Here is a 26,349-nt window from a genome sequence, read left to right as displayed (position 1 = left end):
GATGATCATGTTTAGGTGGAAACTAGCGAGCTAACTTACTGCAAAACTCTAACTCAGTTAAATTGAATAAACTCTGTTTTCATGGATGCCTGGATGTTAAACTTAATTGTTAAACCCGGTAAAACAGCAACGCTGATCATTTTATTAAAGATGAAAGAAGTTAGACCGTTTTTAGCTCTCAGTGATCCCTCAGTGTTCGTTTGACTTTGGGACCTGAAATATGGCAGCTTTTCACTTACACATTTTAAACCACTCATTCATAGAAATAGTTTACAGTCAAAGATCTGGACAGATCCACCAAGTTCACAGTAGTTTTACAATTTTCTGCAGCGCAGAAAAAAAAACCCCTGAAAACATCACACCTCTGAAGTAACACATTGTGATTCATGTACCGTGGGCCAGGGCTGTGGCATCTTATGTCTGGTTGTCAGTGTCCTTTGGAAAAGCAAGTGATTGTCCTAAAATCAGATGTCCCAGCAGATTGATCTAGTTTGCCAACAACATGAGAGGCTGCTCCTACCTGTCCTAGTGAGCTCGGCATAAATCAGTGACCTCTGACCCTGGAAAAGTGTTGTGATTAGTGGAGAGAGGACAGTGACAGACACTTCCTTTGGTAAATCCAATATGACTGAGATGTCGACCACAGTCAGCTGCAGAGCAAACTGCAGCGACTGCATCACCTGAAAAATAATGAAAAACCCTGAAAAAATATACATTTATGTTTTTGGAATTTATGTCTTCTGTTCAAATAATAATATCATCTTGCCTTTTCATGATAATTGTTATGACTCATTGTCTTACTTTTGGTTGCATCCTGTCAGTCCCTGTGATGAACTGAGCGTGACCTCCTCCTTCCTTGGCCATCCCATTGATGAGAGCAGAGCTGGCCCCTTCCCCAATCCCAAAAGAGAAACACCTGCAATACAACAGCTGTTTTTAAGACACACAGGTTTGGTACGCAGCACATGTCATCATCTTTTTGTTGTTTTACCTGTGAGAACCTGAATTCTCAATCACTTCTTTGGTGTTCCCCACCTCTCCATCAGTAAAGACAAACAGCAAAAGAGGAGAGTTTTTTCATCTACACAAGCAAAAGCTCAACTCTTTGGCAGGTATACAAGTATGCTTTCAGTAATCTGTTTTAGCAAGTAAATCAAACATAACCTGGAGTTTTGCAGAATCATCCAAAGGCAACATGGTGTTTTACAGTGATATCACTTTAAGTCACTGAGATCACATGAATACAACTCACGGGAAGATGTGTTCACAACGAGACCCCAAACTGTAAAATGTTTGAATAGCAGCCCATTGGTAAACTCTTCAACAGGAGCAGAGGACTGTCCTGAAGGGAAGAGGGAAAGATGGTGAGGCCACTGTGTGAGAGGAACGATTTGAGGAAATATTTTGTAACTCTAACACCACTTTATGAATACTCTGGCACTGCTGGTGCGAGTATTACTCATATTTTCAGATTGATTCACTACCAACACAAACTCTCCACATGAAGCCATTGAACACATCAGAGACATGAAAAGGACAGAAAAATGTCAAGTTTACAGTTTCTAATATATTCCAATACAATTAAATTCCAGGTTGAAGAACTGGGATCTTGAATTTTTATTTGCAAACTAATGACTTCACTTATTTTTCACTCACCCGGCTCAGCAGAGGCCTGTCCTGCCTCCACCACAGCAGTGGGCTGGTGGGCGTCTTTGTAATAAATCAGCAGTTCAACATCTCTGTCAAACTTGTGTCCTGCAGCCAGCTTGACCTGCACACCACAAACACATTCATATTTATTCATCAGGAAGAAGTAACAACCACACACAGCAGACACATCAGCACTCTACCTACCGTGGCCTGGGTTTGATCAGTGTTGAGGTACTGCAGAGGGTCCAGGGAGCAGTTGGACTCTACTTTATGGATTGGACGAGGAGAGGAGACAGAAGAAACATCACTGGACAACCAAAACTATTTTACAGCTATTTTAGTTTAAAACCATAAAAAGTGACAGAAAAGGAATATGTTTGTTTTTGTAAATATGCTCTTGACTTTTATGATCTATGGATGGTATAATGACAAATATCAGTATAATGAGGAAAACATCATTTTTGCCTCTCTTTTTTTTAAACAAACCTTTAAAGTGATATAAGATTTTATGTCAGCGCAAGTTAGTGAGTGTTAAGTAATTATAAACCTCTTTATGATCTAACTTTTTGGAAAAAATAAGGGAAACTCCACATAACATTTTCTTAATTAGTTAAAACCATTTACTGATATAAAGTCATGACGTTTGGCCAGCTTGAAGATGGAGAGAAAGACGGACACTCTTTTTTTATTAATCCTTTATTTATCCAGGTAAAAAAAATCTCATTGAGATTAAAAATCTCATTTCCAAGAGAGACCTGGCATCATGGCAACAAAAGTCACATACCACATAACATTTAAAACAAATACAATATCCCATACCAACATGTGTAAAATATACAATAACACATTAAAAACAATCACACTGAGTAAAAGAGCTGTTCTCTCGTTCCTTTAAGACAGACTTAAACTCTCCCAAGGTAACCAATTCTAATAATTTGAGTTCCTTCTGCAGATTATTCCAGGAAGCAGGGGCAGCGTATTTAAAACCTTTTTCCCCAATTCTGTTCTGATTTTTGGGACAATCAATTGTATGATTTTGTTCGAACGAAGGCTGTATTGGTTGTGGTCTTTCTCGAATTGATGAGATTCTAGATTGGTTTTGGTGTTTCTGTGTGAAATCAGTAAAAACATGAACATAATCGCCATCTAGTGGCAGAGAAAAGGAATTAAAACACTTTGTGAATGAGCTGCCACAGCAGTGGTCCAATCTTCTACTGTGTTAGGAGTATTCAGACAATTTTGACATACTTTTTTTCCACAATGGTAAAACCAATATTAGGTACATAATTCATGACAAATAAACATGTAAAAGGGGTTGATGATATAAAACAGCTCTGTATCAAAGGCAGTGTGGAGTAAGCAGACCTGCTTCTGTTCACTCTGAAGATGAAGCTACTTTAAGAAAACTCTCAGAGTCCCAGAACTTCTTTCTTCACGCTGCAACCCAGCAGGACATTTCCAGCATCCACACACTCTGACACACACGGTGCTAAAAACACAAAACAGATATTAAAATAATGATTTTGGGAGAAAAGCTGTAGAATGAAACAGTTTTTTAAAGCTGTTATTTTATCTGTTACAATCATTGCTAGTACCATTGTGAGCACAGAGCCACGAGGCAGCCTTCATAGCCAGAAGCTCCAACTCGTCCTTTGCATCCATCTTGAAACCATGAAGCCAGATCAGAGCCAGAATGGTGGCCCACACTTCACTGCTGGTCTAATTCCCCAAATCAAAATCAATCAAATAAACCAGACAGAACACACATTTTACTTTCTACAACCAGTAATATTACATATGTTTGTGTACTTCTTTGTCACACGGGGTCACCAAGGTGGGCAGCTCTGCATATTTGATTTGGCAGATTATTACACTGGATGCTCTTCCTGATGAAATCCCAAACTGTGATGTCATAAATGCTCTAAAATAATGTGCTGACATGTTTTTACAACAACTGATGAGGAAAATAATTTCTGCTGCCGTGTGGTTTCTGGATAATATCAGACGCTGGTGCAGCTCAGTGGGAGGTTAGGAGTGTGATTACCACCAGTGTTTTAGCTTCTGATATGCAGATGTTTATTCTCAGGCTGTGAGGCAGGCCTACGTTTAGTTTGACTTCATTTTATTTGTTTTATGGTGTGTTTTTAATTATATCATGTGTTTTTGTTCAAATTATAGAATCAAATCTGTTTTATCTCACATCATCATTTTGTGTTAATATTTAAATTGACAGCAGTGCACCTTTTCAGGCTTTGACTTTTCCACCTCCTCGTTGGTCTGTCCCAGTGCAGCAGCCAGAGCTGGATCAAGCAGCCAGCAGCCAGACGCCTCCTGCAGGGAGACTAACTGCAGCAAAGGGTCTCTGGGTGGCTGCTCAGGCACAGCAGCTGGAAAATCTAAGATGCAATAAAAACAAAACCCGATTATGGTGCTAGATGACAAACAGAACTCTACATGATAACTCAGTGCATAAAACACCGCACTGTAAACTATGCAACAGATAAATATTATGTTTTTCACTTGAAAATTACATCTTAAAAATGTAATCATTACATAAGAGCTCCACATCAAACACATTAATCACATCATCTTTGTAGTGAAATAGCTGATGACTCATTAAACGTTTCCATGCAATTTATCCACAGTGAAAAATATTCACTTTGCTGGATCTGAAAATCACGATTTCCGAGATCAGACGAGATCGGGCGTGTTCAGGGTGGTGTGGCCGTAAGCGTAGACATTGAGGGCTAGCAGGAGGGACTATACGCTTACCTGCTGCTCTCTGGCAGGTAGCTCCATGCCCTCCTGGGTTTTAAATGCACCTTAGAACACACATGCATCAACACTACAATGAGCGGGTGGAGGGAGGTTTGGAGTCTTCTCTCACCCCCGTTCTCTGCGACCTGCTGGAGCGGGGGGGCTAGGAGGAGGAGTTGGCCATCCGACTGCGGTCTGGAGTGTGGGGCCTCCCTGCTGCTGCGGAGTCGGGGCGGTCTGCCTCTCCCCACCGCAGGGAAAAGGGTAACACCACCTGGGTCTGGGTGCAGTTCCCCCCTTCAGGGGCAAGGGTACCTAGACCCGGTTTGTAGAGTACGCTTGGGGAGTGTGATCGTGTGTACAGCGTCTCTTTATGTCTGTCTCCACGTTGGTTGAGTGTGGAGTAAGTGCATATGAGAGCATGAGGGTGGGAATGGATGTTTGTATCTGTGTGTGCCTGTATGTCTGTGTCTATATGTCAGGTTGGGTGTCAGGCGCCACCTCTCTGGGGACATCTCAGGCCCTCCAAGGTTTGGAGGCCTATCTCCCCCCACCACCACTTCCCCTGCCAGTGGCGGACTCCCTCAGACATCAGTGCGTTGGTGGTTCTTTGTGTCTGGGGATGGGCGTCCAGGTACACACCGGCTCACTCCTTGGCGGCCGCTTATCGGGGCCTCTGGATGTCTGGAGTTTTGATCTCCTCCATACCTGCTTCATGCCCTGAAGGACGGGGCTGTGGCCCCCCCACACCCTCTAGCAGATCATTACATGAAGGAACTTTTTAAAAAAACAAGCGCGTCCATGCTCACAGGTGTACACACGGGTGATCACACCCACAAACTACACCCTTTTTGGCTCCTACCTCAAAGCACACTGTGTTCTGCTGATCTTACGTGCTGCACAATAATGTTTAATATTTAGTATTTACTGTCATATTCCCATATATCATTGTGATGTTGTTTATTCTATTACTCTTGTTCTCTTCTGCTTGTTTTCTTTTGTCTTTCTCAACAGGTGATCCAGGTGATCGATAGATGCATTTTTTTTTTCTGCCCATTCTGTTGGGTTTTGTTTTTTGCCCTTCTCCCCTGTCCCTCTTCTCAGCTGTTTCTCTTTCTTTCTCCCCTTCTTTCCCCCAGTCAAGTCTGTCCCGTATTCAGCAAGTGAAAATAAAATAAACAATAAAAGGTGAATCAAATGGACCATTACGGCAAGGCTGGGATGGTCAATTTGGTAAAGTAAATCCGTTGGGCATCTTTCTTTGCCTTTAGACAATAATTCTGATGGCAAAAGAGCCAAACGGGACAGGCAAGAAAAGAAAAAAAAGAAAATCACGTGTTCATTTCATTAGACACTAGCAATACTATTAAACTGGACCTTATCATTCTCATATAGCACTAAATGTGAAACTGAGTCATATCATAACAATCTATATATGTAATATGTGTTTGCCTGAATCTTCCAGCACAAACAGAAAGAGGAGCTGTTGTCTGAGTATCAATGCAAATACACACCAGAAATCGTTCAGTAAAGACAAATTTAATAAATGAAATCTGGTGAGAGGGCCTTTGATGTTTCTCTTTGGATCATCCTTCCATCCATTTCTTCAGCTTATCCAATTCAAGATTGGAGCCATCCCAGCTGTTATGGGGCCAGAGGCAGGAGTACAACCTGGACAGGTCAGTCTAACACAGAGAAACAGACAACTATTCACACTCACATTCAACCTAACTGCATCTCTCTGGACTGTGGGATGAAGCTGGAGTACCTGGAGGGAACCACAAAGGCGCCAGGACTGTCTTGCTCTCAGGTGACGGCCGTTCACGCTGCTCTGAAGACCCTCAGTTGTCTTTGGATCATCCTGTTGTTTGTCTCCCAGTGTCGTTGCTGCTCTTCTCCTTTCAAAGACAAACACCAAATAACACCAAATGAGAGTGAATCACTTCAGAACAACGGGAACACTCCTGGTTATTGTGAGCAAACGTCATAACAAGATGAATATATTTACCATTTTACTGAGGGAACATCTTCTGTGTGGAGTTTCTTCTCATCTTGGCTCTTTTTCCTGACATTTAGAAACAAGAGGCAGAAAAGAAAGAATAAAAGTTAAAACCTCAACGATTTTTTAATGTTTGGGATATTTTAGAAACAACCGTAAACACTATTTACTACTTACCACTTTGTTCATTCTTGCTGACGTTCACTCTCCTCATCTTCTCTCTAAAGGACAAATGACAGTAAAGAGGGAATCGTTTTAGTAACTTTATCAACCAGGTGAGCAGAATTTTAGATATTTATCAATATTCTGATTAAAAGCAGAGTGAATACTTATCTTTTTACGAGAAAGGGTTCAATCCGTCCTGTCTTAGGTCTTAATGTCACCTTGTCTCCTCTCTGTTTTCTCTGAAAAACAAAAGACAAATGGGAAGAAAAAAATTAGTAAATGATTTCAGCAACTAGAGGAAGTGTTCACTGAGGAGGAGCTATCATAATAATATAAAATCAATATGTACTTATCTTTTTTTTAATGAGAGTTTACAGAGCACGCTGGTTTCGCTCCTCCCTCCGCTCCTCTCTGAAAGTTACCTGGATAAAGGATAATAACAATTAATAGCATCATCAAAACAGACAAACCTGAAAGAATTGCTGATCAGAGTTGTGACAGAGTCGCAGGTTAGATGGATGTATACTTATCTTTCACAATGAGAGCGTTTGCATCTTCCTTTAGAGAGAAGATGAGGAGAGTGAACGTCAGCAAGAATGAACAAAGTGGTAAGTAGTAAATAGTGTTTACGGTTGTTTCTAAAATATCCCAAACATTAAAAAATCGTTGAGGTTTTAACTTTTATTCTTTCTTTTCTGCCTCTTGTTTCTAAATGTCAGGAAAAAGAGCCAAGATGAGAAGAAACTCCACACAGAAGATGTTCCCTCAGTAAAATGGTAAATATATGTGTTCTTTGTACTTTAAATGTGTAAAATGAGTTCTTATCTTTTTTTTGTGAGAGGGCCTTTAATGTTTCTCTTTGGATCATCCTTCCATCCATTTCTTCAGCTTATCCAATTCAAGATTGGAGCCATCCCAGCTGTTATGGGGCCAGAGGCAGGAGTACAACCTGGACAGGTCAGTCTAACACAGAGAAACAGACAACTATTCACACTCACATTCAACCTAACTGCATCTCTCTGGACTGTGGGATGAAGCTGGAGTACCTGGAGGGAACCACAAAGGCGCCAGGACTGTCTTGCTCTCAGGTGACGGCTGTTCACGCTGCTCTGAAGACCCTCAGTTGTCTTTGGATGAAATAACACCAAATGAGAGTAAATCACTTCAGAAACACAGGAACACTCCTGGTTATTGTGAGCAAACGTCATAACAAGATGAATATATTTACCATTTTACTGAGGGAAAATCTTCTGTGTGGAGTTTCTTCGCAGCGTGACTCTTTTTCCTGACTTTTAGAAACAAGAGGCAGAAAAGAAAGAATAAAAGTTAAAACCTCGACGATTTTCAAATATTTTAGGACATTATTTTAGAAACAACCTTAAGCACTATTTACTACTTACCACTTTGTTCAGGCTTGCTGACGTTCGACATGCTTCACTGTATATTATAATCTCAAGCGCTTCCTTGCTGGACTCGGGCTCCGGATGCTGCTCTCTTCCTCCGGAGCCTTCCTCTTAGCACGCTTTGCCGACATATTTAGAAAACGGCAGAGCACCGAAGTGAGAAGTCTGCCGTCCGCGCTGTAGTCTGTTATTCTCCAGCGGTTCGTCATCTCAGTGTCCTCTGTTCGGTAAACAGTGGAGATGACTCTGGTGACGAGGAGGCCGTCGACAGTCAAGGTGCCGACACGGTTCCTCCGATCTGCCTTCAGCACAGCAAGATCCGCTTTCTCTGGAAGAACTGGAGTCAGGAAGCGTGGATGAGAGCTGGAGCCCGCAGGCGGCAGCATCATGCCAGCTGGTGAGTCCGTAGGAGGAGAAGGAGTGGTGTTCTCTCTCTGGCTCTGCCTCACATGGACAAATGGTGTCGTCACCTGGTCCCGATGGAACAATCCTTTAAAAGGTATGTAAGGAAAGTCCTTGGACCCCGTCACCAGGTTATGGTAAAGAGTGAGGACCAGGTGGGACATGGAGTCCAGTTGGCTGCTGCTCAGTTCACGGTTCCTCAAGTTAATGACGACCATCTGAGGAGCAGTGATTGGACTCACCAGCTCAGCTACGAGAAAGCAAAGCATGCGTGTACGTTAATCATGTGATCACACAAACTAAAGCCTGAATTTAAATTGTCCAGACATGGCTTTACATCATCATAAGCTCTTCCACACACAAACAGTAAGAAGCTCCCAGCAGAACTCATTGTTTATGAAAGCCTTCACCTTTTTTGGTAAAAGTTTTCATGCAGTGTAAGGCTGCATGGACTTTCACTGAGGTTTTAATACGCATTCACATTAAGGAGTAATATCTTCATATTAGTTGAGCATCGATATTTTGAGAATAAAGCAGCTACATTTAGGTGAGAAACCTCCCACCTCCTTATTGCAGGCACACACTGTTTCAATCTCAAACTCATCCAGCGACTCTGTGAACTTTTAAAACTCCATTCTCCAGCTTTATAAAATTCACAATTTATGAAACTTTCACGTATAACTCAGCGCCAGCAGCCCAAACATGTCAACTCAAACCCTCTACATGCAAAAACGGCCGCGCGCTGACGTCAGCGTCCTCCAATGCCTTACGTCGTTTCCAGGGCGCGTGCATTCAATTGTTTTTTTTTCCAGCGATTTAAAAAAAAACATGGCGCCATCTTTATAGTGTACTGGCACATGTTAAAATTGATGTTACTCAAGTATGAAACATCTCATCCTAAACGTTAACACTCATGAAGTCCTACTTCCAAACAATAAAAGACAAAAATCTAAGTTGTATTTGTTTGCTAGCACTCTGACATATTAGCCTGCTGTACTCACCATAGCGTTGATCTAACACCTCGTCAATGAAAAGGGAGAACAGGTGCATCTCGCGACTGAAGTTTGTAGAAGTCATTTTGCAAATCCTTCTTGAAGATTTTCAAACGTTGGCTGTAGTTTGAAAAATCCGAGTTTTCACAGCACTAGTGGGAAAAAGCTCCTGTTTGCGCTCAAACGTGAAACCCGAATTCCAATTTTGCCTCCTGCTTTTATACCTGCACTCAAACACGTCATCATCACCATGACTCCCAGTGCCACCGAAAATCAATTTTATTTATTTAAAATAAAGTTCGTCTAATTATCATAGCGTTTTCAAAAATATATATATTTCTCATTTTATTTTACTCTTTTATTCATCCTTTATAAAAAATATGTTGCCAAACTTTGTCGTTTTAATTCTTTAAAAAAATCATTAATTCACCAGTTTACAAAAATGAAGATCGATATCTGAAATTTAAATTAATAAATAAATAATTACAATTGATAATGGATTTTTAGCATTAAAGAATAGTTTTTCAATGCGCTTTAAATGTTATCAGAGCCGATATTGTGCCAAAAAGTGATCGCAGTCCAAAAAGTGATTTACGGTATTGAAACGTTTGTTTGTGTCATGACATTTGTAAACAGTTGATGTTTAAGGTGCAGTTCACGTGGAAGCCAGAGGAGGGTGGTGTTGTGCGCATAATACAAAGTGATGGCGAAACCTAAAAGACGGTGTCATGTCTGCTCCCTGAAGCAATCTCATAACAGTTTCAATCTATTTCAACCCAGTTAGCATATTTCTGTTATGAAGTTTAATAATTTTTGGCAGTAAACTTTTAAATCCTTTTATTATGAATATCACGTTTTCAGATTTTCAAGAGAGACCAGACCAATAGGGCAGCAGAAATCATAAAAATAAATAAATAAATAAGAGTTTTATAAAGATTAAAACAGTAAAAAAAAAAAAAGAGAGAGACTGGAATGATTATGATGTATAACACAGAATATGTACAATAACAGAGTTATAAACACGAAAAAACGTGATACTTTTTATTTCATCTATAACCTCTGTGTAAATTTTGTTGATTGCAAAGTGTTTATGAATATGTTTTTAAAAGCTGGTTATCTGACTGTCAGTTAATAGCAATTAAAAAGAAAGCTGATTTTTATTATTCCTAAATGGAAAAAGTCCATTATGAATTTTTGTTATGAATTTCATTTATCAATCCACCTCCTCACTGCTCTTTCCCGGTGCAGCAGCCAGACCTGGATCAAGCAGCCAGATGGCTTCTGGAGGAAGACTAACTGCAACAAAGGGTCTCTGGGAGGCTGCTCAGGCACAGCAGCTGAAAAATCAAAGATGAAATAAAAACTGGACCTGATCATGGTGCTGCATGAGACAAAAAGTCTAGATGATAAACCAGTGTATGAATTGGTAACACTGCTTATGATGATCATGTTTAGGTGGAAACTAGCGAGCTAACTTACTGCAAACCTCTAACTCAGTTAAATTGAATAAACTCTGTTTTCTTGGATGCCTGGATGTTAAACTTAATTGTTAAACCCGGTAAAACAGCAACGCTGATCATTTTATTAAAGATGAAAGAAGTTAGACCGTTTTTAGCTCTCAGTGATCCCTCAGTGTTCGTTTGACTTTGGGACCTGAAATATGGCAGCTTTTCACTTACACATTTTTGAACCACTCATTCATAGAAATAGTTTCCAGTCAAAGATCTGGACAGATCCACCAAGTTCACAGTAGTTTTTCAATTTTCTGCAGCGCAGAAAAAAAACCCCTGAAAACATCACTCCTCTGACGTAACACATTGTGATTCATGTACAAACAACACACAATTATTGTAGATTCTTCAAAGCCTCCTTATATTCAACACTTGGGTAGGTGGTGTTATACATGCCCTCACAGCACCGGCACATCAATCACCCTATTTTCACCTTGTCACCTTCATTAAGCTGCTCTCTTTCTACAGAAGGCCCACCGCATGCATGGGGGGGGGGGGGATACCGTGGGCCAGGGCTGTGGCATCTAACGTCTGGTTGTCAGTGTCCTTTGGAAAAGCAAGTGATTGTCCTAAAATCAGATGTTCCAGCAGATTGATCTAGTTTGCCAACAACATGAGAGGCTGCTCCTACCTGTCCTGGTGAGCTGGGCATAAATCAGTGACCTCTGACCCTGGAAAAGTGTTGTGATTAGTGGAGAGAGGACAGTGACAGACACTTCCTTTGGTAAATCCAATATGACTGAGATGTCGACCACAGTCAGCTGCAGAGCAAACTGCAGCGACTGCATCACCTGAAAAATAATGAAAAACCCTGAAAAAATATACATTTATGTTTTTGGAATTTATGTCTTCTGTTCAAATACTAATATCATCTTGCCTTTTCATGATAATTGTTATGACTCATTGTCTTACTTTTGGTTGCATCCTGTCAGTCCCTGTGATGAACTGAGCGTGACCTCCTCCTTGGCCATCCCATTGATGAGAGCAGAGCTGGCCCCTTCCCCAATCCCAAAAGAGAAACACCTGCAATACAACAGCTGTTTTTAAGACACACAGGTTTGGTACGCAGAGAACCTGAATTCTCAATCACTTCTTTGGTGCTCCCCACCTCTCCATCAGTAAAGACAAACAGCAAGAGAGGAGAGTTTTTTCACCTACACAAGCAAAAGCTCAACTCTTTGGCAGGTATACAAGTATGCTTTCAGTAATCTGTTTTAGCAAGTAAATCAAACATAACCTGGAGTTTTGCAGAATCATCCAAAGGCAACATGGTGTTTTACAGTGATATCACTTTAAGTCACTGAGATCACATGAATACAACTCACGGGAAGATGTGTTCACAACGAGACCCCAAACTGTAAAATGTTTGAATAGCAGCCCATTGGTAAACTCTTCAACAGGAGCAGAGGACTGTCCTGAAGGGAAGAGGGAAAGATGGTGAGGCCACTGTGTGAGAGGAACGATTTGAGGAAATATTTTGTAACTCTAACACCACTTTATGAATACTCTGGCACTGCTGGTGCGAGTATTACTCATATTTTCAGATTGATTCACTACCAACACAAACTCTCCACATGAAGCCATTGAACACATCAGAGACATGAAAAGGACAGAAAAATGTCAAGTTTACAGTTTCTAATATATTCCAATACAATTAAATTCCAGGTTGAAGAACTGGGATCTTGAATTTTTATTTGCAAACTAATGACTTCACTTATTTTTCACTCACCCGGCTCAGCAGAGGCCTGTCCTGCCTCCACCACAGCAGTGGGCTGGTGGGCGTCTTTGTAATAAATCAGCAGTTCAACATCTCTGTCAAACTTGTGTCCTGCAGCCAGCTTGACCTGCACACCACAAACACATTCATATTTATTCCTCAGGAAGAAGTAACAACCACACACAGCAGACACATCAGCACTCTACCTACCGTGGCCTGGGTTTGATCAGTGTTGAGGTACTGCAGAGGGTCCAGGGAGCAGTTGGACTCTACTTTATGGATTGGACGAGGAGAGGAGACAGAAGAAACATCACTGGACAACCAAAACTATTTTACAGCTATTTTAGTTTAAAACCATAAAAAGTGACAGAAAAGGAATATGTTTGTTTTTGTAAATATGCTCTTGACTTTTATGATCTATGGATGGTATAATGACAAATATCAGTATAATGAGGAAAACATCATTTTTGCCTCTCTTTTTTTTAAACAAACCTTTAAAGTGATATAAGATTTTATGTCAGCGCAAGTTAGTGAGTGTTAAGTAATTATAAACCTCTTTATGATCTAACTTTTTGGAAAAAATAAGGGAAACTCCACATAACATTTTCTTAATTAGTTAAAACCATTTACTGATATAAAGTCATGACGTTTGGCCAGCTTGAAGATGGAGAGAAAGACGGACACTCTTTTTTTATTAATCCTTTATTTATCCAGGTAAAAAAAATCTCATTGAGATTAAAAATCTCATTTCCAAGAGAGACCTGGCATCATGGCAACAAAAGTCACATACCACATAACATTTAAAACAAATACAATATCCCATACCAACATGTGTAAAATATACAATAACACATTAAAAACAATCACACTGAGTAAAAGAGCTGTTCTCTCGTTCCTTTAAGACAGACTTAAACTCTCCCAAGGTAACCAATTCTAATAATTTGAGTTCCTTCTGCAGATTATTCCAGGAAGCAGGGGCAGCGTATTTAAAACCTTTTTCCCCAATTCTGTTCTGATTTTTGGGACAATCAATTGTATGATTTTGTTCGAACGAAGGCTGTATTGGTTGTGGTCTTTCTCGAATTGATGAGATTCTAGATTGGTTTTGGTGTTTCTGTGTGAAATCAGTAAAAACATGAACATAATCGCCATCTAGTGGCAGAGAAAAGGAATTAAAACACTTTGTGAATGAGCTGCCACAGCAGTGGTCCAATCTTCTACTGTGTTAGGAGTATTCAGACAATTTTGACATACTTTTTTTCCACAATGGTAAAACCAATATTAGGTACATAATTCATGACAAATAAACATGTAAAAGGGGTTGATGATATAAAACAGCTCTGTATCAAAGGCAGTGTGGAGTAAGCAGACCTGCTTCTGTTCACTCTGAAGATGAAGCTACTTTAAGAAAACCCTCAGAGTCCCAGAGCTTCTTTCTTCACGCTGCAACCCAGCAGGACATTTCCAGCATCCACACACTCTGACACACACGGTGCTAAAAACACAAAACAGATAATAAAATAATGATTGTGGGAGAAAAGCTGTAGAATGAAACAGTTTTTTAAAGCTGTTATTTTATCTGTTACAATCATTGCTAGTACCATTGTGAGCACAGAGCCACGAGGCAGCCTTCATAGCCAGAAGCTCCCACTCGTCCTTTGCATCCATCTTGAAACCATGAAGCCAGATCAGAGCCAGAATGATGGCCCACACTTCACTGCTGGTCTAATTCCCCAAATCAAAATCAATCAAATAAACCAGACAGAACACACATTTTACTTTCTACAACCAGTAATATTACATATGTTTGTGTACTTCTTTGTCACACGGGGTCACCAAGGTGGGCAGCTCTGCATATTTGATTTGGCAGATTATTACACTGGATGCTCTTCCTGATGAAATCCCAAACAGTGATGTCATAAATGCTCTAAAATAATGTGCTGACATGTTTTTACAACAACTGATGAGGAAAATAATTTCTGCTGCCGTGTGGTTTCTGGATAATATCAGACGCTGGTGCAGCTCAGTGGGAGGTTAGGAGTGTGATTACCACCAGTGTTTTTGCTTCTGATATGCAGATGTTTATTCTCAGGCTGTGAGGCAGGCCTACGTTTAGTTTGACTTCATTTTATTTGTTTTATGGTGTGTTTTTAATTATATCATGTGTTTTTGTTCAAATTATAGAATCAAATCTGTTTTATCTCACATCATCATTTTGTGTTAATATTTAAATTGACAGCAGTGCACCTTTTCAGGCTTTGACTTTTCCACCTCCTCGTTGGTCTGTCCCAGTGCAGCAGCCAGAGCTGGATCAAGCAGCCAGCAGCCAGACGCCTCCTGCAGGGAGACTAACTGCAGCAAAGGGTCTCTGGGTGGCTGCTCAGGCACAGCAGCTGGAAAATCTAAGATGCAATAAAAACAAAACCTGATTATGGTGCTAGATGACAAACAGAACTCTACATGATAACTCAGTGCATAAAACACCGCACTGTAAACTATGCAACAGATAAATATTATGTTTTTCACTTGAAAATTACATCTTAAAAATGTAATCATTACATAAGAGCTCCACATCAAACACATTAATCACATCATCTTTGTAGTGAAACAGCTGATGACTCATTAAACGTTTCCATGCAATTTATCCACAGTGAAAAATATTCACTTTGCTGGATCTGAAAATCACGATTTCCGAGATCAGACGAGATCGGGCGTGTTCAGGGTGGTGTGGCCGTAAGCGTAGACATTGAGGGCTAGCAGGAGGGACTATGCGCTTACCTGCTGCTCTCTGGCAGGTAGCTCCATGCCCTCCTGGGTTTTAAATGCACCTTAGAACACACATGCATCAACACTACAATGAGCGGGTGGAGGGAGGTTTGGAGTCTTCTCTCACCCCCGTTCTCTGCGGCCTGCTGGAGCGGGGGGGCTAGGAGGAGGAGTTGGCCGTCCGACTGCGGTCTGGAGTGTGGGGCCTCCCTGCTGCTGCGGAGTCGGGGCGGTCTGCCTCTCCCCACCGCAGGGAAAAGGGTAACACCACCTGGGTCTGGGTGCAGTTCCCCCCTTCAGGGGCAAGGGTACCTAGACCCGGTTTGTAGAGTACGCTTGGGGAGTGTGATCGTGTGTACAGCGTCTCTTTATGTCTGTCTCCACGTTGGTTGAGTGTGGAGTAAGTGCATATGAGAGCATGAGGGTGGGAATGGATGTTTGTATCTGTGTGTGCCTGTATGTCTGTCTATATGTCAGGTTGGGTGTCAGGCGCCACCTCTCTGGGGACATCTCAGGCCCTCCAAGGTTTGGAGGCCTATCTCCCCCCACCACCACTTCCCCTGCCAGTGGCGGACTCCCTCAGACATCAGTGCGTTGGTGGTTCTTTGTGTCTGGGAATGGGCGTCCAGGTACACACCGGCTCACTCCTTGGCGGCCGCTTATCGGGGCCTCTGGATGTCTGGAGTTTTGATCTCCTCCATACCTGCTTCATGCCCTGAAGGACGGGGCTGTGGCCCCCCCACACCCTCTAGCAGATCATTACATCAAGGAACTTTTTAAAAAAACAAGCGCGTCCATGCTCACAGGTGTACACACGGGTGATCACACCCACAAACTACACCCTTTTTGGCTCCTACCTCAAAGCACACTGTGTTCTGCTGATCTTACGTGCTGCACAATAATGTTTAATATTTAGTATTTACTGTCATATTCCCATATATCATTGTGATGTTGTTTATTCTATTACTCTTGTTCTCTTCTGCTTGTTTTCTTTTGTCTTTCTCAACAGGTGATCCAGGTGATCGATAGATGCATTTTCTTTTTCTGCCCATTCTGTTGGGTTTTGTTTTTTGCCCTTCTCCCCTGTCCCTCTTCTCAGCTGTTTCTCTTTCTTTCTCCCCTTCTTTCCCCCAGTCAAGTCTGTCCCGTATTCAGCAAGTGAAAATAAAATAAACAATAAAAGGTGAATCAAATGGACCATTACGGCAAGGCTGGGATGGTCAATTTGGTAAAGTAAATCCGTTGGGCATCTTTCTTTGCCTTTAGACAATAATTCTGATGGCAAAAGAGCCAAACGGGACAGGCAAGAAAAGAAAAAAAAGAAAATCACGTGTTCATTTCATTAGACACTAGCAATACTATTAAACTGGACCTTATCATTCTCATATAGCACTAAATGTGAAACTGAGTCATATCATAACAATCTATATATGTAATATGTGTTTGCCTGAATCTTCCAGCACAAACAGAAAGAGGAGCTGTTGTCTGAGTATCAATGCAAATACACACCAGAAATCGTTCAGTAAAGACAAATTTAATAAATGAAATCTGGTGAGAGGGCCTTTGATGTTTCTCTTTGGATCATCCTTCCATCCATTTCTTCAGCTTATCCAATTCAAGATTGGAGCCATCCCAGCTGTTATGGGGCCAGAGGCAGGAGTACAACCTGGACAGGTCAGTCTAACACAGAGAAACAGACAACTATTCACACTCACATTCAACCTAACTGCATCTCTCTGGACTGTGGGATGAAGCTGGAGTACCTGGAGGGAACCACAAAGGCGCCAGGACTGTCTTGCTCTCAGGTGACGGCCGTTCACGCTGCTCTGAAGACCCTCAGTTGTCTTTGGATCATCCTGTTGTTTGTCTCCCAGTGTCGTTGCTGCTCTTCTCCTTTCAAAGACAAACACCAAATAACACCAAATGAGAGTGAATCACTTCAGAACAACGGGAACACTCCTGGTTATTGTGAGCAAACGTCATAACAAGATGAATATATTTACCATTTTACTGAGGGAACATCTTCTGTGTGGAGTTTCTTCTCATCTTGGCTCTTTTTCCTGACATTTAGAAACAAGAGGCAGAAAAGAAAGAATAAAAGTTAAAACCTCAACGATTTTTTAATGTTTGGGATATTTTAGAAACAACCGTAAACACTATTTACTACTTACCACTTTGTTCATTCTTGCTGACGTTCACTCTCCTCATCTTCTCTCTAAAGGACAAATGACAGTAAAGAGGGAATCGTTTTAGTAACTTTATCAACCAGGTGAGCAGAATTTTAGATATTTATCAATATTCTGATTAAAAGCAGAGTGAATACTTATCTTTTTACGAGAAAGGGTTCAATCCGTCCTGTCTTAGGTCTTAATGTCACCTTGTCTCCTCTCTGTTTTCTCTGAAAAACAAAAGACAAATGGGAAGAAAAAAATTAGTAAATGATTTCAGCAACTAGAGGAAGTGTTCACTGAGGAGGAGCTGTCATAATAATATAAAATCAATATCTACTTATCTTTTTTTTAATGAGAGTTTACAGAGCACGCTGGCTTCGCTCCTCCCTCCGCTCCTCTCTGAAAGTTACCTGGATAAAGGATAATAACAATTAATAGCATCATCAAAACAGACAAACCTGAAAGAATTGCTGATCAGAGTTGTGACAGAGTCGCAGGTTAGATGGATGTATACTTATCTTTCACAATGAGAGCGTTTGCATCTTCCTTTAGAGAGAAGATGAGGAGAGTGAACGTCAGCAAGAATGAACAAAGTGGTAAGTAGTAAATAGTGTTTACGGTTGTTTCTAAAATATCCCAAACATTAAAAAATCGTTGAGGTTTTAACTTTTATTCTTTCTTTTCTGCCTCTTGTTTCTAAATGTCAGGAAAAAGAGCCAAGATGAGAAGAAACTCCACACAGAAGATGTTCCCTCAGTAAAATGGTAAATATATGTGTTCTTTGTACTTTAAATGTGTAAAATGAGTTCTTATCTTTTTTTTGTGAGAGGGCCTTTAATGTTTCTCTTTGGATCATCCTTCCATCCATTTCTTCAGCTTATCCAATTCAAGATTGGAGCCATCCCAGCTGTTATGGGGCCAGAGGCAGGAGTACAACCTGGACAGGTCAGTCTAACACAGAGAAACAGACAACTATTCACACTCACATTCAACCTAACTGCATCTCTCTGGACTGTGGGATGAAGCTGGAGTACCTGGAGGGAACCACAAAGGCGCCAGGACTGTCTTGCTCTCAGGTGACGGCCGTTCACGCTGCTCTGAAGACCCTCAGTTGTCTTTGGATGAAATAACACCAAATGAGAGTGAATCACTTCAGAAACACAGGAACACTCCTGGTTATTGTGAGCAAACGTCATAACAAGATGAATATATTTACCATTTTACTGAGGGAAAATCTTCTGTGTGGAGTTTCTTCGCAGCGTGACTCTTTTTCCTGACTTTTAGAAACAAGAGGCAGAAAAGAAAGAATAAAAGTTAAAACCTCGACGATTTTCAAATATTTTAGGACATTATTTTAGAAACAACCTTAAGCACTATTTACTACTTACCACTTTGTTCAGGCTTGCTGACGTTCGACATGCTTCACTGTATATTATAATCTCAAGCGCTTCCTTGCTGGACTCGGGCTCCGGATGCTGCTCTCTTCCTCCGGAGCCTTCCTCTTAGCACGCTTTGCCGACATATTTAGAAAACGGCAGAGCACCGAAGTGAGAAGTCTGCCGTCCGCGCTGTAGTCTGTTATTCTCCAGCGGTTCGTCATCTCAGTGTCCTCTGTTCGGTAAACAGTGGAGATGACTCTGGTGACGAGGAGGCCGTCGACAGTCAAGGTGCCGACACGGTTCCTCCGATCTGCCTTCAGCACAGCAAGATCCGCTTTCTCTGGAAGAACTGGAGTCAGGAAGCGTGGATGAGAGCTGGAGCCCGCAGGCGGCAGCATCATGCCAGCTGGTGAGTCCGTAGGAGGAGAAGGAGTGGTGTTCTCTCTCTGGCTCTGCCTCACATGGACAAATGGTGTCGTCACCTGGTCCCGATGGAACAATCCTTTAAAAGGTATGTAAGGAAAGTCCTTGGACCCCGTCACCAGGTTATGGTAAAGAGTGAGGACCAGGTGGGACATGGAGTCCAGTTGGCTGCTGCTCAGTTCACGGTTCCTCAAGTTAATGACGACCATCTGAGGAGCAGTGATTGGACTCACCAGCTCAGCTACGAGAAAGCAAAGCATGCGTGTACGTTAATCATGTGATCACACAAACTAAAGCCTGAATTTAAATTGTCCAGACATGGCTTTACATCATCATAAGCTCTTCCACACACAAACAGTAAGAAGCTCCCAGCAGAACTCATTGTTTATGAAAGCCTTCACCTTTTTTGGTAAAAGTTTTCATGCAGTGTAAGGCTGCATGGACTTTCACTGAGGTTTTAATACGCATTCACATTAAGGAGTAATATCTTCATATTAGTTGAGCATCGATATTTTGAGAATAAAGCAGCTACATTTAGGTGAGAAACCTCCCACCTCCTTATTGCAGGCACACACTGTTTCAATCTCAAACTCATCCAGCGACTCTGTGAACTTTTAAAACTCCATTCTCCAGCTTTATAAAATTCACAATCTATGAAACTTTCACGTATAACTCAGCGCCAGCAGCCCAAACATGTCAACTCAAACCCTCTACATGCAAAAACGGCCGCGCGCTGACGTCAGCGTCCTCCAATGCCTTACGTCGTTTCCAGGGCGCGTGCATTCAATTGTTTTTTTTTCCAGCGATTTAAAAAAAAACATGGCGCCATCTTTATAGTGTACTGGCACATGTTAAAATTGATGTTACTCAAGTATGAAACATCTCATCCTAAACGTTAACACTCATGAAGTCCTACTTCCAAACAATAAAAGACAAAAATCTAAGTTGTATTTGTTTGCTAGCACTCTGACATATTAGCCTGCTGTACTCACCATACCGTTGATCTAACACCTCGTCAATGAAAAGAGAGAACAGGTGCATCTCGCGACTGAAGTTTGTAGAAGTCATTTTGCAAATCCTTCTTGAAGATTTTCAAACGTTGGCTGTAGTTTGAAAAATCCGAGTTTTCACAGCACTAGTGGGAAAAAGCTCCTGTTTGCGCTCAAACGTGAAACCCGAATTCCAATTTTGCCTCCTGCTTTTATACCTGCACTCAAACACGTCATCATCACCATGACTCCCAGTGCCACCGAAAATCAATTTTATTTATTTAAAATAAAGTTCGTCTAATTATCATAGCTTTTTCAAAAATATATATATTTCTCATTTTATTTTAATGTTTTATTCATCCTTTAGAAAAAATATGTTGCCAAACTTTGTCGTTTTAATTCTTTAAAAAAAATCATTAATTCACCAGTTTACAAAAATGAAGATCGATATCTGAAATTTAAATTAATAAATAAATAATTACAATTGATAATGGATTTTTAGCATTAAAGAATAGTTTTTCAATGCGCTTTAAATGTTATCAGAGCCGATATTGTGCCAAAAAGTGATCGCAGTCCAAAAAGTGATTTACGGTATTGAAACGTTTGTTTGTGTCATGACATTTGTAAACAGTTGATGTTTAAGGTGCAGTTCACGTGGAAGCCAGAGGAGGGTGGTGTTGTGCGCATAATACAAAGTGATGGCGAAACCTAAAAGACGGTGTCATGTCTGCTCCCTGAAGCAATCTCATAACAGTTTCAATCTATTTCAACCCAGTTAGCACATTTCTGTTATGAAGTTTAATAATTTTTGGCAGTAAACTTTTAAATCCTTTTATTATGAATATCACGTTTTCAGATTTTCAAGAGAGACCAGACCAATAGGGCAGCAGAAATCATAAAAATAAATAAATAAATAAGAGTTTTATAAAGATTAAAACAGTAAAAAAAAAAAGAGAGAGACTGGAATGATTATGATGTATAACACAGAATATGTACAATAACAGAGTTATAAACACGAAAACACGTGATACTTTTTATTTCATCTATAACCTCTGTGTAAATTTTGTTGATTGCAAAGTGTTTATGAATATGTTTTTAAAAGCTGGTTATCTGACTGTCAGTTAATAGCAATTAAAAAGAAAGCTGATTTTTATTATTCCTAAATGGAAAAAGTCCATTATGAATTTTTGTTATGAATTTCATTTATCAATCCACCTCCTCACTGCTCTTTCCCGGTGCAGCAGCCAGAGCTGGATCAAGCAGCCAGATGGCTTCTGGAGGAAGACTAACTGCAACAAAGGGTCTCTGGGAGGCTGCTCAGGCACAGCAGCTGAAAAATCAAAGATGAAATAAAAACTGGACCTGATCATGGTGCTGCATGAGACAAAAAGTCTAGATGATAAACCAGTGTATGAATTGGTAACACTGCTTATGATGATCATGTTTAGATGGAAACTAGCGAGCTAACTTACTGCAAACCTCTAACTCAGTTAAATTGAATAAACTCTGTTTTCATGGATGCCTGGATGTTAAACTCAATTGTTAAACCCGGTAAAACAGCAACGCTGATCATTTTATTAAAGATGAAAGAAGTTAGACCGTTTTTAGCTCTCAGTGATCCCTCAGTGTTCGTTTGACTTTGGGACCTGAAATATGGCAGCTTTTCACTTACACATTTTTGAACCACTCATTCATAGAAATAGTTTCCAGTCAAAGATCTGGACAGATCCACCAAGTTCACAGTAGTTTTTCAATTTTCTGCAGCGCAGAAAAAAAACCCCTGAAAACATCACTCCTCTGACGTAACACATTGTGATTCATGTACAAACAACACACAATTATTGTAGATTCTTCAAAGCCTCCTTATATTCAACACTTGGGTAGGTGGTGTTATACATGCCCTCACAGCACCGGCACATCAATCACCCTATTTTCACCTTGTCACCTTCATTAAGCTGCTCTCTTTCTACAGAAGGCCCACCGCATGCATGGGGGGGGGGGGGATACCGTGGGCCAGGGCTGTGGCATCTAACGTCTGGTTGTCAGTGTCCTTTGGAAAAGCAAGTGATTGTCCTAAAATCAGATGTTCCAGCAGATTGATCTAGTTTGCCAACAACATGAGAGGCTGCTCCTACCTGTCCTGGTGAGCTGGGCATAAATCAGTGACCTCTGACCCTGGAAAAGTGTTGTGATTAGTGGAGAGAGGACAGTGACAGACACTTCCTTTGGTAAATCCAATATGACTGAGATGTCGACCACAGTCAGCTGCAGAGCAAACTGCAGCGACTGCATCACCTGAAAAATAATGAAAAACCCTGAAAAAATATACATTTATGTTTTTGGAATTTATGTCTTCTGTTCAAATAATAATATCATCTTGCCTTTTCATGATAATTGTTATGACTCATTGTCTTACTTTTGGTTGCATCCTGTCAGTCCCTGTGATGAACTGAGCGTGACCTCCTCCTTGGCCATCCCATTGATGAGAGCAGAGCTGGCCCCTTCCCCAATCCCAAAAGAGAAACACCTGCAATACAACAGCTGTTTTTAAGACACACAGGTTTGGTACGCAGAGAACCTGAATTCTCAATCACTTCTTTGGTGTTCCCCACCTCTCCATCAGTAAAGACAAACAGCAAGAGAGGAGAGTTTTTTCACCTACACAAGCAAAAGCTCAACTCTTTGGCAGGTATACAAGTATGCTTTCAGTAATCTGTTTTAGCAAGTAAATCAAACATAACCTGGAGTTTTGCAGAATCATCCAAAGGCAACATGGTGTTTTACAGTGATATCACTTTAAGTCACTGAGATCACATGAATACAACTCACGGGAAGATGTGTTCACAACGAGACCCCAAACTGTAAAATGTTTGAATAGCAGCCCATTGGTAAACTCTTCAACAGGAGCAGAGGACTGTCCTGAAGGGAAGAGGGAAAGATGGTGAGGCCACTGTGTGAGAGGAACGATTTGAGGAAATATTTTGTAACTCTAACACCACTTTATGAATACTCTGGCACTGCTGGTGCGAGTATTACTCATATTTTCAGATTGATTCACTACCAACACAAACTCTCCACATGAAGCCATTGAACACATCAGAGACATGAAAAGGACAGAAAAATGTCAAGTTTACAGTTTCTAATATATTCCAATACAATTAAATTCCAGGTTGAAGAACTGGGATCTTGAATTTTTATTTGCAAACTAATGACTTCACTTATTTTTCACTCACCCGGCTCAGCAGAGGCCTGTCCTGCCTCCACCACAGCAGTGGGCTGGTGGGCGTCTTTGTAATAAATCAGCAGTTCAACATCTCTGTCAAACTTGTGTCCTGCAGCCAGCTTGACCTGCACACCACAAACACATTCATATTTATTCATCAGGAAGAAGTAACAACCACACACAGCAGACACATCAGCACTCTACCTACCGTGGCCTGGGTTTGATCAGTGTTGAGGTACTGCAGAGGGTCCAGGGAGCAGTTGGACTCTACTTTATGGATTGGACGAGGAGAGGAGACAGAAGAAACATCACTGGACAACCAAAACTATTTTACAGCTATTTTAGTTTAAAACCATAAAAAGTGACAGAAAAGGAATATGTTTGTTTTTGTAAATATGCTCTTGACTTTTATGATCTATGGATGGTATAATGACAAATATCAGTATAATGAGGAAAACATCATTTTTGCCTCTCTTTTTTTTAAACAAACCTTTAAAGTGATATAAGATTTTATGTCAGCGCAAGTTAGTGAGTGTTAAGTAATTATAAACCTCTTTATGATCTAACTTTTTGGAAAAAATAAGGGAAACTCCACATAACATTTTCTTAATTAGTTAAAACCATTTACTGATATAAAGTCATGACGTTTGGCCAGCTTGAAGATGGAGAGAAAGACGGACACTCTTTTTTTATTAATCCTTTATTTATCCAGGTAAAAAAAATCTCATTGAGATTAAAAATCTCATTTCCAAGAGAGACCTGGCATCATGGCAACAAAAGTCACATACCACATAACATTTAAAACAAATACAATATCCCATACCAACATGTGTAAAATATACAATAACACATTAAAAACAATCACACTGAGTAAAAGAGCTGTTCTCTCGTTCCTTTAAGACAGACTTAAACTCTCCCAAGGTAACCAATTCTAATAATTTGAGTTCCTTCTGCAGATTATTCCAGGAAGCAGGGGCAGCGTATTTAAAACCTTTTTCCCCAATTCTGTTCTGATTTTTGGGACAATCAATTGTATGATTTTGTTCGAACGAAGGCTGTATTGGTTGTGGTCTTTCTCGAATTGATGAGATTCTAGATTGGTTTTGGTGTTTCTGTGTGAAATCAGTAAAAACATGAACATAATCGCCATCTAGTGGCAGAGAAAAGGAATTAAAACACTTTGTGAATGAGCTGCCACAGCAGTGGTCCAATCTTCTACTGTGTTAGGAGTATTCAGACAATTTTGACATACTTTTTTTCCACAATGGTAAAACCAATATTAGGTACATAATTCATGACAAATAAACATGTAAAAGGGGTTGATGATATAAAACAGCTCTGTATCAAAGGCAGTGTGGAGTAAGCAGACCTGCTTCTGTTCACTCTGAAGATGAAGCTACTTTAAGAAAACCCTCAGAGTCCCAGAGCTTCTTTCTTCACGCTGCAACCCAGCAGGACATTTCCAGCATCCACACACTCGACTTGATTTGGCAGATTATTACACTGGATGCTCTTCCTGATGAAATCCCAAACTGTGATGTCATAAATGCTCTAAAATAATGTGCTGACATGTTTTTACAACAACTGATGAGGAAAATAATTTCTGCTGCCGTGTGGTTTCTGGATAATATCAGACGCTGGTGCAGCTCAGTGGGAGGTTAGGAGTGTGATTACCACCAGTGTTTTAGCTTCTGATATGCAGATGTTTATTCTCAGGCTGTGAGGCAGGCCTACGTTTAGTTTGACTTCATTTTATTTGTTTTATGGTGTGTTTTTAATTATATCATGTGTTTTTGTTCAAATTATAGATTCAAATCTGTTTTATCTCACATCATCATTTTGTGTTAATATTTAAATTGACAGCAGTGCATCTTTTCAGGCTTTGACTTTTCCACCTCCTTGTTGCTTCCTCCATGGAAGACATGCCAGTGGGATTAAGGAGGTCCTTGAAGCATTCCTTCCACCACCCGACAGTGTTCTCATTCGAAGTCAGCAGCACTCCACCCTCACTATGCACAGTGCAGGTAGATCACCTCTTTCCCCTCCTGAGTCGCCAAACGGGTGGCCATAATCTTTAGGCAGTATGGTTCAGTGGTTACCACCACAACAGGCACCAACCACCCTGCAACCGCAGCTCTGATGATTTGAAATGGAGTCCCTCAAGTCTCGCAAATGGACAGAAAAATCTACTGATATTTTTGTTTTAGTAGTACAACTTTGCTTAGTCCAGGTTGAAAATAAAATGAAAGAGCATAATTTTTCCAAAATTATAGAGCCTCATTCATTTTGATGTCTGAAAACTTCAGGGAGTTTTCTTGGTTTTTGAGATGGCATCAGATTTCAGTGCGTGAAAAAATAACATGCCTGAAAGTGGGTTGACAGAGCATTTTTCAAAGGAACTTATTTTGAGTAGTATTTATTATTTGAACCTAAAATTTCACAGCACTCATCATATGTGCCCACACTTTGTATCTTTTTATGAAAATGATGGATGGTTGAGCAGAAGACCCGTGTTGATTACAAATGGAATGATCCATGAGTTAACTAAGCTGGACTTGGTTTTACTGACAGTTTGAAGTTACTGTTTAACAAGCAGCTAGTAACTTGGGTAGTAAAAACAAAAACTACCCATCAGCTTAAGAAATTACTGAGCTGTGCTTAAGTTAACACTGAAGCTGGCTCCCTAGACTTCAATGTTGTGGTATTTGTTTTGGTAAAAGAACATGATCCTAAAATAGTTTTAACAGGAGTTATAGTGAAGAGAGGCTGCAGCTTAGCAGAAATCCCCCATAATCACTTTGA

General features: G+C 40.5%; 1 long non-coding RNA gene and 2 pseudogenes across 3 annotated transcripts; all 3 read right to left on the bottom strand.

The window, feature by feature from the left end:
• Positions 1-1,240: 1,240 nt before the first annotated feature.
• On the bottom strand, positions 1,241-1,987 carry LOC145420089 (uncharacterized). The gene is made up of 3 exons (XR_013901372.1): positions 1,855-1,987; positions 1,657-1,771; positions 1,241-1,342 (listed from the first exon to the last, which is right to left on the bottom strand). It is a non-coding gene; the product is annotated as an uncharacterized LOC145420089 (long non-coding RNA).
• A 337-nt stretch (positions 1,988-2,324) lies between these two features.
• On the bottom strand, positions 2,325-13,240 carry LOC145419923 (von Willebrand factor A domain-containing protein 5A-like; annotated as a pseudogene). Its single transcript, XR_013901184.1, has 13 exons — positions 13,227-13,240; positions 12,807-12,909; positions 12,554-12,723; positions 12,386-12,479; positions 11,948-12,294; positions 11,792-11,906; positions 11,511-11,670; positions 8,019-8,626; positions 6,947-6,993; positions 6,584-6,627; positions 3,892-4,046; positions 3,246-3,369; positions 2,325-3,139 (listed from the first exon to the last, which is right to left on the bottom strand). The product of XR_013901184.1 is annotated as a von Willebrand factor A domain-containing protein 5A-like (transcript).
• Positions 13,241-13,276: 36 nt separating this feature from the next.
• On the bottom strand, positions 13,277-25,616 carry LOC113035908 (von Willebrand factor A domain-containing protein 5A-like; annotated as a pseudogene). The gene is made up of 14 exons (XR_013901183.1): positions 25,558-25,616; positions 23,756-23,858; positions 23,503-23,672; positions 23,335-23,428; positions 22,897-23,243; positions 22,741-22,855; positions 22,460-22,619; positions 18,969-19,576; positions 18,568-18,648; positions 18,471-18,484; positions 17,534-17,577; positions 14,844-14,998; positions 14,198-14,321; positions 13,277-14,091 (listed from the first exon to the last, which is right to left on the bottom strand). The product of XR_013901183.1 is annotated as a von Willebrand factor A domain-containing protein 5A-like (transcript).
• Positions 25,617-26,349: the final 733 nt, after the last annotated feature.

This window comes from Astatotilapia calliptera, chromosome 14, assembly GCF_964374335.1.
Source record: "Astatotilapia calliptera chromosome 14, fAstCal68.1, whole genome shotgun sequence".
NCBI classification, from domain to species: domain Eukaryota; kingdom Metazoa; phylum Chordata; class Actinopteri; order Cichliformes; family Cichlidae; genus Astatotilapia; species Astatotilapia calliptera.
Note: the sequence above shows the minus strand (reverse complement) of the source record. Positions and strands in the feature narration are given on the sequence as shown.